Genomic DNA, 14,505 nt, shown 5'->3' on the forward strand with positions numbered 1-14,505 from the left:
GGGAAATATATATATATATTTTTAAAATGCTTTACAAACATTTCATTGCAATGAGTGGGGCAAACAGACATTTTCTAAAGGCATTGATTCAAACACACACCTGACATGTCTACTTGATCTGAAACCTGCCTTTATCTCATTAAGTCTCGATATAAAGTCAAACTTGAGTAATAAATGTAAACACTATTTTAATTTTAAAAGTATTTTTGCCTTCTCTGCCTGATTTCCAGTTGGCCAAGTCCTGTGTTGAAGCCCCTAAATCTGGGACATAGTAAATGAATTAATTCATTTTCTCTTTCTCTGGTGAATACTTGAGCGGGCATATTGTGAATTTTATCTTTTAATTACATTAAATTCAGAAGCTGTATATATTTTTAACCTCTTTATCCCAATTATGTAAGCCATCAATTTGTTTGTTACCACAAAATCTAAATTTTATGATGAAGAAAGACCAGTGATGGGAATAACGGCGTTACAAGTAACGGCGTTACTTTTTTCAGTAACGAGTAATCTAATTACTATTCCTATCGTTACAACGCCGTTACAGTTACTCACAAGAAAACGCAGTCCGTTACTATTTTTCAACAAACAGACGGTTGAAGCTGTGTTCAGCTTACCGCATCTTATATCAGTTGCACAGAGGTTGCTGATTTCTCAAATAATTGACTGTTGAGTTCTAACAAAAAAAGAAACAAAACCAAAGATAAATTTTCAGAAATCTGCATGAACACCGCTGCACAGAAATACTAACAAACCTCTTCATCTTGGCTGTCTATGATTATAAGATCTCCTCCCTGCAGCTGACAGAAGTCTCTGGATTCCTTCCATGTTTTGAATTCATTTGATTTCAAGGGGAAGTAGTAACATACAGAGTTCATTAAAATCCATCCTGCAGGACAGTGTTTGCAGCCATCGCCTGTTTCCAAAAAATAATACCACCATTATAGAAAATTATGAAACAAATCATTATGCTTTTACAATTTTATCATATACAGAAACAATGAAACCGGTCCTACTAAGCATTGATAAGCGTGTTCTCATGGCTTCAATTTCCTTAGTAACTTTTTCCATCTGACTTTTATAGTCATTGCTTCGTTTTGTCTGGTGTTCAAGCTCCCAGTTGGTTTGTGTCTGACGGCTCATCTCACTGTCCAGCTGCTTCCTGGCTTCCTTCATGGTTTCCACTGCAGTCTTGTAAGTATCCTGGAGGTTGATGAGCTCTTTGCTGATGCGTTCGGTATCATCGAGCGTGAGGTGAGAATCTGTGAGTTTGTTATCTGCAAGTGTTGAAGACTGTTTCTTATTCTTAAGTAACAATATTATAAATCAGTTGGTTTGACAACATTGTACATCAAAAGTTTTATTTAGAAACGTTATTGTAAATTTCCAAGATTTGTACAAATCATTGTAGCAGCAGTACAATGAATCAATAAGCAGGCTGACAGCAAATTACTCACCTCAGCACATTTAATCATTATGTCCATGTTGTAGCACATGGAAATGTTTAGTCACAGACAGACACATTTTCCCTGTAACTGTGCCTTCGCTCTAACTTTTGTTGAAAATGTGATTTATGTAATGCTTTTGCTTAATAGTAAACAGAAATATTTGTCTTTTTCAACATCCTTAGAAATGTTGTTCAACAGCTATCACCAAATGGAGCACTCTAAACTCTGCACTGGAAAAATATCCTTTACTTAACCTGTGATCACACACTTTGGTTTTCCAGTGCAAAGGCAGCTGGCAGAGGAATGGCCAAGGAAAGGAAAGACCTCACTGAGCGAAAAGATGAGGACAAAAGCTGGTGATGATTCAGTGCAGCTGGTCTCAGGGGATGAAGCAAAAGCCTGATCAACTTCTCTACAAAAACAAGGTGAGTTTAATGTTATGATTTATTTTACTTTTTCAAGACATGTTCAAGGTATGTTACTTTAATTATATAATGCTCAAGTCATTTTCCACCTCAATTTTCTCAATATTAAACCTTGTAGCTTTATTTATTTTATTTTTGGCTTAAAAGTAAACAAGAGCAACAAAAAACCCCTAACTTTTTAAAAATTCTTTCTGTTCCTCTTTTTTCCTCTGAACACATCCTGACCAGGCTCAATGAGACGGGGGAAGTAAACAGCGATACATTCACCCAGACTGCTGATGTTCCTGTATGAACTGAAAAACTTTGAACATCCAAGAAAAAGCTGAGGTTATTTTCTTTACAGCTCATATGGATCTTGATTGACTGAACATTCAGACTTTATTCAGGACTTTGCTACAGGGAGAGAGGTACCAACATGTGTGAGCACATGTGTACACAGACACAGCATCTCACTTCATGCTTGCTCTTCCCCTAGACTCTTGTGTTACTCAGCAGTTTGTCGTATTATTGTCTTATTTGTTGAAATTTAGGGTCCATGAGCACAAGCAGGGATTTTTGCTTGACCTCATTCTCAGAGGCCTCGCTAATATTTAATGGTCGTGAAATATGTCAAACTTTTCTCCCATCCCTAAAGTTAAACAGCTGAGAGCATCTTTAGCACAGCAGAGAAAAAGATGTGCACCATCAACCGGAGTTTAAGTGATCCATTTAAGTGATCCTTATGCCTTTGCTGCTGATGAAAAGTTTTCATCAGAATAAGCACTTCTAATTGTACTCATTGTCTTTGAAAGGCAAGAGCAGACAAAACAAATCCAGTAAATGCAGTCTATCTTTAAGTCTGGCATAGTAATCTGTCTTTTTTGATTTTATGTTTTATTCTGTTTCATTCATTCATTCAAAAGGTCCTGTAAGCCTTGTGCTGAGTGGGCTGTGGTCATCGATCTTTTATTCTAATAAACCCAAATTACGGGAACACCTTTAGATCTGTTCAGTTTTATTTATTTTATTTTTATTTTATTTTCATTTAGCACCGCTTAGCTGTCAAAAACTCATCTCTATTGCTTCAAATTGCAAGGTAGAGGTCCTACAGTGTTAATCTAGGATAAATGTAGTCTCGGCTTCATTGATGACATAAATGCCATTTGGTATTTGGCCATAACTGACTATATACATCATTCGACAGACAAGAATTTAAACCACAACTTAACAATTTGGCTGATGCAAAGAACCACGAGGCAGTGATTCTAGCTTAAGTGTATTCTGGATATTGTTAAATCTTGTTAAATATTTTGTTAATGTTTGCCAGGTATCCTGTTTAAAGAAAACACTTTGAAGTCACTTCCATGTCTTTACATGAGGACAAACTCATTTCAAGGAAAATAAAAAAGCTCAAATTATAAAGATTGTAAATTACTTTGTTCATCGATTTGCTGTTTAGTCATTTTATGAGGAGATGGATGCCGGCGTATTTTAGTACAGTTTTTGAATTGACGAGAATTAAAGGAAAAGAATAAAAAACAATTTTGTTGTGTACTAAAAAAAACAGAAGGTGTTCCTGGCAGAAAATTATCAGGACTTTTTTCAGTTTTTCTAAAGAATTATTATTATTTTTTTTTACAGTTTAGAGTTTTTTTGTTTGTTTGCTTGTTTTGGGACTATTGGCAAAGTTTGATAACCATTTGCAAAAAAGAAATGATTTAATAATGAAAACATTTCTGTGCACTCATGTAACTCATAATGACTTACAGTGGATCCCCAGGCCAATATTCAGTATCAGAAGAACAGCAGCAAGAAGTGCCAGGCACACTGCAGCCAGTCTGTGGCGTCTCCCAGGACTCATAGTGAACATGGACACTAAACAGGCAGAACATTATCAATTTTCAACTTAAAGGCAGGTAACACACTTAACTTGGTTGAAGCTTTAAAAGAGTAAAATGTGATCATTTTAGGACTTAATATTACTGTTTACTAGTAGTTTATTTAACATCTTCTCTGTACTCTTTATTTATGATTAGAAAAATCCTGTTAGAGCATGTAAACCTTACACGTAGTTGTCTCAGATCATCAAGTCCTGTCATTATATCTTAACTCTGTAAAACCTACTTCAATCAAAAGAATCAGAAACCTGACTATGGGAGTGTAATGAATAAAAATTTGAATGATTATACCTTGTATCCTGTTAGACTGATGGTAAGGAGGATACTCTTCCTTGTGCAAATCGTCTTCATAGACAAGTGTCTGAAAACCACCATTTGTCTCCTCCATTCTCACTGTTCAGTCTAAATCAGTCATATGTCAGTGCATTTAAGCAACAATCTGTCACAGATCGTGACGCCTACTGCTGAGGTCATCAACAATCAGTTCCAGTGAAATCTGCTGTCTGTAAAAACAAAGAGGGAAGTCCATCCATCCATCCATTTTCTTCTGCTTATCAGGGGCCGGGTCACGGGGGCAGCAGCCCATGCAGAGAAGCCCAGACCTCCCTCTCCCCGGCCACCTCCTCCAGCTTGTCCGGGGGAACACCAAGGCGTTCCCAGGCCAGCCGAGAGATATAATCTCTCCAGCGTGTCCTGGGTCTGCCCCGGGGCCTCTTCCCGGTGGGACATGTCCAGAAAATCTCACCTAGGAGGCATCCTTGTCAGATGCTCGAACCACCTCAACTGGCTCCTTTCGATGTGGAGGAGCAGTGGCTCTACTCTGAGCCCCTCCCGAATGGCTGAACTATTCTCACCCTAAAGAGCTGATCCAGTGTTCCACGACCAGGACGAAAACTGCATTGTTCCTCCTGCATCCGAGGTTCGACTAACGGACGGAATCTCCTCTCCAGCACACTGGCATAGACTTTCCCTTCACTACTAATTGAATGACTCTATAAAATATCTACATATATATATCTATAAAAGAGTCTTTGGATGTGCTAGTGAAGCTCTGAGGTGTGCTGGATTTGTCAATAGAAACAAGTCATCTGACTGGCAGAGAGAATGTCGAGACCTCAGGAGGAGAGTTCATCCTCAATCAATCCTTTTCAGCTCGTTTTAGAGCTGAAAAAGCTTCTCGGATGAGAGGTGAAATGCCTTCATGAAAAAAGTCCACTCGCTTTCTTTCCAAGCTCTTTGGAACAGACAGCTTATTGTAAGTATCTTCTAAACAGCTTTGCACTGATAAATGTTTCTGTAGATTAATGTAGAAATACATTAAAGCATCATAGTCAAGAGAACAGAGGGAAGCACTGCCCTCTGCTGGGAGCAAGTGAAAACACTTTTACTGACGGTTGGATCAACATCCTGAGTTTGGTGCCAAACGCATCATTAAATAGGGAACAAGATCATTGAGTGAGGGCACACTGACAACAGCAACCTAGCATTATATTTTCTGCACAGCTGTCTTCATGATGCTAATATGTATTCATATAGATATAATAGCTTTATTTTATAGTATAAAAAAATAAAATCATCACTGTTTAAGACAATATTAACATTTTGAGCAGAATAAAGTATAGGGTGAAGAAAAGTCAGAGTGTAATATCTCCATATAAAATGTTTAATTTGAAACAGGACAGAACGATTATATTAAAAATGAAAAATAATAGCTGCTGTTGTGAAGCAGAGGCTCCTCTGGTGGGCTTTGGAGGTGACAAAGACATTCGACTTGTTCCTGACCAGGAGTGTGCATTCCACCCTTTTCCTGCTGAGGGCCACTCCAGGTTAGACCTCAGACCGTCAGGTGATCGTCCTCCTGTGATCGTCTTATTCTGTCATTAAAAACAAAAGCCCTTCTTAATGGCGGTGTTATGTAACAAGGTATTCGTGATTGCCAGCTTGTATTACATTGCAGTGTTAGGTCTAACACACACCCTGATTGATTTAACAGCTTTAAGGGTAACTGCAGGACTTAAGGCTTCTAAATGAGCGTGAGCCTGGAATAGTAAGTTCTAATTATCTCTGACTAAGAAGGCCGGGACAGATTCTCACCACAGTTCAAACAGCCACTAACGCAGAATTTCGTTAAAAAAAATAGGTGTAACAGTCAGCGAAAAAATAAAGTTTTATTTGGGCAGGTCTGTGAAAAACTAAAGACACTCTTACGGCTTCTACAGGAATTATGAGTGTAAGTAGCAGCTAACAGATTGCACATCCGAAACATTCAGGTGTGTGTTAACACTGTACAATATTTTTTTGCTAATGGAAATTGCAAAAAACAAAGCAAAAAACACCAAAAGCTTCATCTCCATGAGATATGTGGAGATATTTATATTTATCACAATCTGCAGCATCACGTTCGATGAGAAACAAACACAGCATTAGGGATGGGTATCGAAAACCGGTTCTTGTTGAGAACCGGTTCCCACTGTTCATTTCCATTTTTGCAAACGATTCCCTTATCGATTCCAGTCGCCCCGAATGACGTCACCACGTTGCGGAGCGTCATTTACTCAAACGCTAAAAAGCTTGGTCATACTTTACGAGAACGGATGACAACAGGGCAACTTGCAATACTTGCAAAGTAGATATTTCATTTAAGGGAGGAAACACTACGAATATGCAAAAGCATTTGCTCACAAAACACGCGATAACCTCAAATGAATGTCGTGTTTTTAATTCCGCTCCGGACTCGTGACTCTCAACCCAGCAGCAGCGGTAACGTTTGCACGTCCTCTCCCGTTAATGCAGCAGGTAAATAATCAACTAACAGTGCATATTATGTTAGCACGATCTGCATTATTACAAAACCTGCCATTACTGTGCGCTGCATTTAGGTGACCATGACGAGAGAGACAGACAGAGTCTGGCTGGCGCTCGTTGGCAGTTGTCGCTGCAGTCTACCGGTAGAGTCTCCTTTCAGGCCAGAATGTCACCGAGCAGTGACTAAGTTTGTGGTAAAAGCCTTGCATCTATTTGCCACAGCAGATGCCCCCGATTTTCGGTAAGTGAATGTGTTTAATTGTAGGCAGGGACATTACTGGATATTCTTGTGTAATTGCTACAGAATAATTAATGTTATACTTTGTTATTGCTACAGAAGAATATTTATTTTATTATTTTACATTTACAATTTTTTTCCCCCGGGGACCCTGTGACACCCCATTGAAGAGCCATAGGCTGGATCTCTTAAGATCTCACTGTTGGGTTTGTAAGGCCATGCTACTCCTAAATTTCTATCTTGTTCAAGAGAAGATATAAAACAAAGTTCTAAGCTAATCGACCTTAGTGTTCTCCTTTTTATTTAAAAAAAGAATCGATAAAGAATCGAATCGTTAAACAGAATCGAAAATGGAATCGGAATCGTGAAAATCTTATCAATACCCATCCCTAACAACGCATTTTAATTTCTTTAGAGATTTTTCATCACTATCGCATCACCATCACCAGGCAACATCTCTGATTGGAGTAGGTGACACTCGGAGGGATCATTTAATGTGGAAGAAGAGTTACATGAGCCTCAGAAAGCCCAATTTCACTGAGACAGCTCATGACCACCAAAAACATGCAGTGGAGAACTAGCAGTCATGGATGGGCCTCCCCAGAGCCCTACCCTCAATATTATTGAAGCAGTGTGGAATCGTCCACACAAAGAAGAGCTTTGTCCTTCAAGAAGCTAGGAGAGCTGTTCCTGAAGACTACTTAAAGAGATGACAGAAAGCTGCCTCGGCTGAAGAATAAAGGTGCTCACACCAAATACTGACTATGACCCAGTAAAGATCTGAGGGGTGACACAAGAGCTCTGCACGGTACTGCAGGACAGATTCTATGTAGCTCACCATAGTTCAACTCACTCGACATCCTGAATGATCTGCCGGGCAATGACCTGTAGACCTCCCCTGAGCTCAGCTACCTCTAAACGTAGAGACGCCACGCAGTTTAGCACTTGGTCCAGCAGGTTTCTGAGCTCCAGTTGCTTCTCTGGGGAAAGTCCCTGAACCACAGCCTCCACTGCTGCCAGAGCCTGCTGCTGGGCCTCCATCTCTGAAGACAGAGACAGGATGTCACGGTCTGTGTGGCAGACCGTGGGGATGAGGGGAATGAGGACCCAAGATGCAGGACTTTGTGATGAAGGCAATGCATTTATTTACAGTGGTATAAATAGTTCACAGAATAAACCCCGTGTTTTCCCCTTGACTTCCGTGTTGTGTCTTCACCCACAAGTTTGTGCTCCGTGCTCTTCCGCTCCTGTGTGTCCCCGCACCCCGTGCTCGCTGCTCTTGTCTTCCCTGCTCCTTCCTGGAGAAAAATAACAAAGAAGCAACTTGTCAGGACACTCGACTACCGCGGGCATGCACTCACTGGACTTGGTACTAATAACACTAACGTGGAGTCTAACTCAACGATCCTGCGCCGGAGGAAGCTCCATCGCTCTGTTAAATAGCTCCCCCGACGAGCCTGATCAGAAGCAGGTGTGTGGGAACCTAGGCGTGACCAGCAGCTGACAGGGCCACACCCATCAGGCCTGCAGGTGGCTGTCCTCCATCCTCACCCGCAGACACACCCACATGTACACACACCAGCATGGAACACAAGAGCGCAGTGCAGCAAACATACATCCAATACAATACTAATTTTTTTTTTTTTTTTTGCCTGTCCCGTTTGGATCTTTAGCCATCAGAATTGTTGTCTGAAGGCCAAGAAAGATGCCAAGTGGATTTACTTTACCAAGTGGATCATCATGGCCTTGCCATATTGATCCATTTGACTGACCTTTATTAAATTGTGTATTTATTTTATTTTCGTTTTTTAAAGACGGACAGACATGACTGGGGGATAGGATAGGGAGAAAGAATGAAAGAAAGAGAGGGAGAGAAAGAAAAATAGAGGGGAGAAGAGATGGTGAGAAAGGGGGGAAGAAAAAGAAAAGAAAAACAAACAAAACACCTGGATCACCTGTATGGAGATAAAAGACCAGAAGAGAAAATAAACAACAAAGAGCAACATAATAAAGAAAATACCATCACAATAAGCTAGCTAACAGTAGATACTTTTTTAATTTCACCTGTTGAGAATGAAAAAAGAAAACAAGCAGAAGAAAACGAGAGCAATAGAATAAACAACATCACGATGATATATGGGAATATAACAGTAAATACTAAATATTAAACATTATTGTGCAGCACGTAAGATCGACAGCGCACAGTGTGCTTTGAGGTAGGAGCCAAAAAGGGTGTGGTTTGTGTGTGTGAGCACCCGTGTGTACACCTGTGAGCATGAACGCGCTTGTTTTTAAAAGCCCTAATATATATATATATATATATATATATATATATATATATATATATATATATATATATACACATACATATATTAGGGCTGCCACGATTAGTCGACTAGTCACGATTACGTCGACTATCAAAATCGTCGACGACTGATTTAATACTCGACGCGTCGTTTGAAGCTTTGTAAGATCCCAAAAGACGCAGGAATAAGTAGCAGGATTTAAGAGTGTAATAACGGACTGAAACAGAAGATGGCAGCACTGCATGTACAAGGATGCCAGCTGCCGTTAAACCCCGAAGAAGAAGAAGTAGCAGCTCTGTCCCAGAATTCATAACGCAGCCCAGCTCAGTTGTCAACAATGGCGGCAGCTAGTTAGTTTTAATATTACTCTTATTATTCTTTCTGGGTCACAAAATAAACGTTTAACATATTTTCAGGCGAGAATGTAGCTGTGTAAACCTCAAATATCTGCTCAGTTTATCAAGACACCACATATTTTCAAAAGCGCTCCGAAGTTTTCGGAGACGTCTGTTACCCACTAGCTCGATAGCTAGCCGGGGGCAAGGCTCACTAGAGCCGCTGAGAACACCGGACTCCCGGCAAATCGTTTTCAAACCCACCGCCGTCTTTCGCTACTCAGGTTAAACATGCATAAGTCACTTAGATAACTTAAAAATGTTATTGTTTGGCTTTTTTTTAGTATTTTATTTGTTCCTGAGTAAATCGGTTTGCCTGAGATTAAAGTTATAGTTTTTACACAGCTGAATAAACGTCAAGCAGACAGCTGGTTATCAGAAGTGTGAGATGCTCGAGAATATACTCCGGTGTCCCGTTATATTTTAGATAGCAAGGAGTTTATTAAACTTCACCGAAACAATCTGCAAATTTCATTAAAATTTAATAAACTATCATCTTGTCTTTATTTTTAGTTAGCACATACTTTAAACACTTAAAGCTGTAAGCTAATGATAGTTATATAAGAGCAGATGCATGCTGGTGCAATAAGCTGTACGTTTTACGTCCAATGGATGCATGATCTGATTAGTCGACTAGTCGCAAAAATAATCGGTGACTAGTCGACTATCAAAATAATCGTTTGTGGCAGCCCTAATATATATATATATATATGTACAAATGTCTTTAATGCAACAGACCAGTGCATGCAGAAACATTAATAATGAAGTAAACTAATTTTGGTAAACTAATTTTATTTATTTATATATATATATCTCTATATATATATATATATCTCTATATATATATATATATATATATCTCTATATATATATATATATATATATATATATATATATATATATATATATATATATATATATATATATATATATATATATATATATATATATATATATATATATATATATATATATATATATATGGCCAGGGGCTATAATATATCATTTATATTTTTTAGATGAAATTATATATTATAGCCCCTTGAGAAAACCTGTTGACTGCAGTCTCCTTACAATCTAAGCAAAGGTCCTACACACAGAGCATCCTGAAAAATGGAGACGTCCCCTTCTGGAACAACACTAGCCTGGCCATCACCGCTATAAGAAAGACGCGATACTTAACATTCAGTGACGTTGCCATGTTAAATTGAATCCATGGCAACCATGTAGCTCATGGTTCTCCTGGGCAGCTGAGGTCAGTGCCAGCCTACCCTGGGCATCCAGCGTGTCCCCCAGCAGCGCTCCTCCATCCGCCCGGGCCGCTGGCCGTGTCTCCAGCACAACGCTCTGGGACCTCCTCCTGCTGATCTGCCTGTAAAGCCGGCCGTGGCCCCGACAGCCAGCCCGACTAACCGGTTCTTCCCCAGCGGCACGCTCATGACTGACCGGTGTGATTCTGCGTTGTGTCTGATAAAAAAGGTAAAAGAAAGAAAGCCCTCCAAGTAAATAATTTGCCCGCTCTAGCTCCTACGACCAAATACAAACAGTGGGGAAGAGGGTTAGCTCAACCCACCACAACTTCCAAGCTAGCAAGAAGTATATATTCATGCTAACATTTATGGCGCCTAAAACACACTTATAACATCTAACAAAAAGTCTTAATAATGACAATAATTGAACTAAAATCGCAATCAGAAACATCAGGGTGGCTAAATATGAATTATATGTGTGTTTTAAAGTGTTGGAAAGAAATGACACCCACCTCTCCCACAGGGGAATTGTAGCAAAGGGGAGAAGCCAAAGGGGTACACTGTATTTATAGGGTTGCACCAAAGAAGAAGAAGAAAAGAATGAGGAGGGGCTCTAACCATTGGCTGTAGAAAAGATGGACGACGCGACAACACCCCAAAAATGAAGCAAAAACGTCTCTATCGCCCCCTGGTGTCTGGCTGCAGTATAGGTCATAAACCCCGCCTCCTCCATGTTAGCGGATGCGAAGATTCTTTCTTCTTCTTTTTTCTTCTTTCTTTTGTTATCAATAGTTCTCATCATGCTGATTGATGTCCAAGGGGTCTCCTTTTCCATAAGTTTGATTCTAATTCCTACCGCGGTGATGTTAAATTGGGGTAAAACGTCATCATAACAGCTTTGACTGGCAGCTGCAGTCACGGAGAAACTTGCGTATCTCTGTTCGGGAATAGCAGATAGAGCGTAGGTAGGCTCTGAGAGGAGGGCCAGCATTTGCGCTACGAAAACATGACCGAGTGTTTTAACCTGACAGCCTGAGGCAAGGCTCTAGACTAACTTTTTGACATGGGCGCACCGGTGCGCCTAACTTTAAAAATTTAGGCATACCGGCACAAAAGTTAGGCGCACTCAAATTTTTCAACTGCATCGCTTAACACCGCAGTTTTACATGTGCACTTTCTTTGGGGGGGAAGTCCATACAGACAATATTCATTTCTAAATTATTAACTAACAAACTTGTGCTTAAAGTGCTTTGTCAGTATTGTAGAAAATGTTAAACTTAATCATCATCTCGCCTCCTCTGACGACCTGTTTGCTGCTGCCTGCTGCTGAAAGGCAGTGGGGAGAGGGGACACTTGGGCAGTGCATTTATCACAGCATATAATGTGTTTTCTGGATACACTGTGCTTTTTCAGCATTCAAAATTGACGGCTTTGTGTCAGAGCACTGGCTATGAATTTCAGACGGATCAGGCCTTAACTTAACAAAAAAAGTTATCAATAGTTTTTTTCATCTTTTCTTATTACCCACAGCTACATCAACTTCTGTCAGGCCTAGGCTGATCACTAGGGCTGGGTATCATCACTGATTTCTATAATCCATTTGATTCCGGTTCTCAAAGACCTGATTCGATTCAATTTAGCCTCAGACAGTCAGAAATATTATAATTCTGATCATTTATCAGTACTGATACATGTGAGACTTCATCAGAATTGTGAACATCACAGCAGATGTCTTTGTGTGAAAGTAACTGAGAATAAAACACAGAAAAACATGAAGGAGATTTTTCTGGCCTGGCTTTTTATAGCAGATGACCTTAAAAATATTCTGCAATATTCTGTAATTTTGCACAATTTTAAAAAGTTTACATTTCTTCAGTATTGAACAGCAGAAACTAGGCTTTCTTGTCCGAGGTCATTTAAGTGAAAAAAAGAAAAAGAAAAGAAAAAGACAGCGGCCGACAGCGCTGTAAACAACGGTAGACTGGTGGGTAATAAGCGAATGGATAATGCAGAAAACAGAGATTTGAGACGGGAAACTGTTCTTGAAGTACAGAGAGAGCGAGAGAGAGAGCTGTGCATGAAGTGTGATTTTTATCGTGATGGAAGCAAAACAGCAAAAGTAAGAGGGAATTCATGACGACATTGATCAAATGTGAAGCGTAGTTTGCTGCTTCTTTGGCTGCTGGCTCGGCGAATTTTGGTTGGAGAGAGACAAAACCTGCAGCTCAGAATCAGCGCAAAAAAGACGGAAACACAGCGCGGACGGTGGGCTCGGTGAGCTCCGACAGCGTGTCCGTTTACGGGCCGTCGGGTGAGAAAGCCGAGAAAGACAAAGCTGATTCTGATGCGTCGGGTCCGCTCTGTGTTTACGTCTTTGTGTGGAATCCGTTAATGAATTGATATCGCCTTATTCAAGCTACTCACCTCTCTCTTCTACCTGCACTTCCAACTGGACCACGGCCAATCAGAGAGGTCCCGCCCCTGAGTATCTCTGATTGGTTTAGTCCACGATAGGGCATAATGTGTGTCTGTTGTTGACCACACGGAGAGTTGCAGAGATTTTTTTTTTTTGTTACCCGAAAATATTTGGTCGCACCGGTGCGACCAAATATTTTTTTTTAGTCGCACCACTGAAAAATTTGGTCGCATTTGCGACTAAATTGGTCGCACTCTAGAGCCCTGTGAGGTGTTCTTCAGTAAACTGGACTAGCTGACAGAAGGACCCGAGGCCCCGCTGCACTTTTTCGGTAAGTTAAACGTGTTTGTAAGCTAATCCGTAACTACCATCCTTAGCTAGGTCCTGAGACCTAGCTAGCTAAAATGAGCACTGAGGTCAGGGTTCGTTTAGTTCAGGGGTGTCAAACTCAAATACACAGTGGGCCAAAATTAAAAACTGGAACAAAGTCGCGGGCTAACATTAATATTTATTGAAAAAAAAAATCTTCCTCTAGATATAAGAATGAATGTTTTCTTATGGACTCAAACATGTTTTGCTGAAAAACTGAATATGGAACAAGCAAAGCTTAATACTAAACAATATATATATTAGCTGTATAATACCAGTAGCCCAGCTCTAATAGTAATTTGGTATGGCTTCGCGGGCCAAATGTAATTAGGCTGCGGGCCAAATTTGGCCCGCGGGCCAGAGTTTGACACCTATGGTTTAGCTAATCTGTGCAGGTGAATGAATTTACTAAAGAAATAAAGAGAAACGCCCCGGGTTACTCAGTCACTAATTACTGTTACTGTACTTTTATTACAGGTATTATACTGTAAAAGCAACAGGCTGCACCCTGCTTCAGCGCCTGTGCAGAGCTGAATATTAAATATGTGCAAACAAAAGCATGTTTTCAGTCTCTTGCCACATCTGTAAAGACAGTAACATCTATTTTAAAAGCTTGTACTTCAGTAACTCCTCATTAATCAGGAACTATGGATTAAAGTACTGTAGTGTACTGTAATACTGAAAAAATGTAAGAGAACTTCAGATCCTGAGTGTGTGAGGACAGAAGAATCAGCTTAAAAAAAGTAAAAAGTGTAGGGGGGCGTGTGGGTGGGAGCGTTACACAGTCGCTCCACCTCAAGTCACTACTGCGCAGACTCTGGCTCCAAATTTGCAAGATGGCAGCCTCCAAAAGCGGGATATTTTGGCTTCATTTTTGCACAATGGTAGGAGGCGGTGTCGAGTCGTAAACAGTAACAGCTTTACTACAATATAAGCTAACGTTTACGCTGTAACTTTAAGCTAGCACCATAAAGAT

At 40.1% G+C, this 14,505-nt stretch overlaps 2 long non-coding RNA genes across 3 annotated transcripts; one reads left to right on the forward strand and one right to left on the reverse strand.

Annotated features, from left to right (window-relative positions):
• Window positions 1–1,014: 1,014 nt before the first annotated feature.
• Window positions 1,015–2,405, forward strand: LOC135933877 (uncharacterized). The gene is made up of 3 exons (XR_010573978.1): window positions 1,015–1,194; window positions 1,730–1,873; window positions 2,102–2,405. It is a non-coding gene; the product is annotated as an uncharacterized LOC135933877 (long non-coding RNA).
• LOC135933878 (uncharacterized) lies at window positions 1,203–4,144 on the reverse strand. 2 transcript variants are annotated; one of them, XR_010573979.1, is made up of 3 exons: window positions 4,042–4,144; window positions 3,620–3,727; window positions 1,203–1,277 (listed from the first exon to the last, which is right to left on the reverse strand). It is a non-coding gene; the product is annotated as an uncharacterized LOC135933878 (long non-coding RNA). The 2 variants fall into 2 exon arrangements; XR_010573980.1 differs by lacking the exon at window positions 1,203–1,277 and adding an exon at window positions 1,749–1,860.
• Between the last annotated feature and the right edge of the window lie 10,361 nt (window positions 4,145–14,505).

Source organism: Pelmatolapia mariae, linkage group LG16_19, assembly GCF_036321145.2.
Source record: "Pelmatolapia mariae isolate MD_Pm_ZW linkage group LG16_19, Pm_UMD_F_2, whole genome shotgun sequence".
NCBI lineage: Eukaryota > Metazoa > Chordata > Actinopteri > Cichliformes > Cichlidae > Pelmatolapia > Pelmatolapia mariae.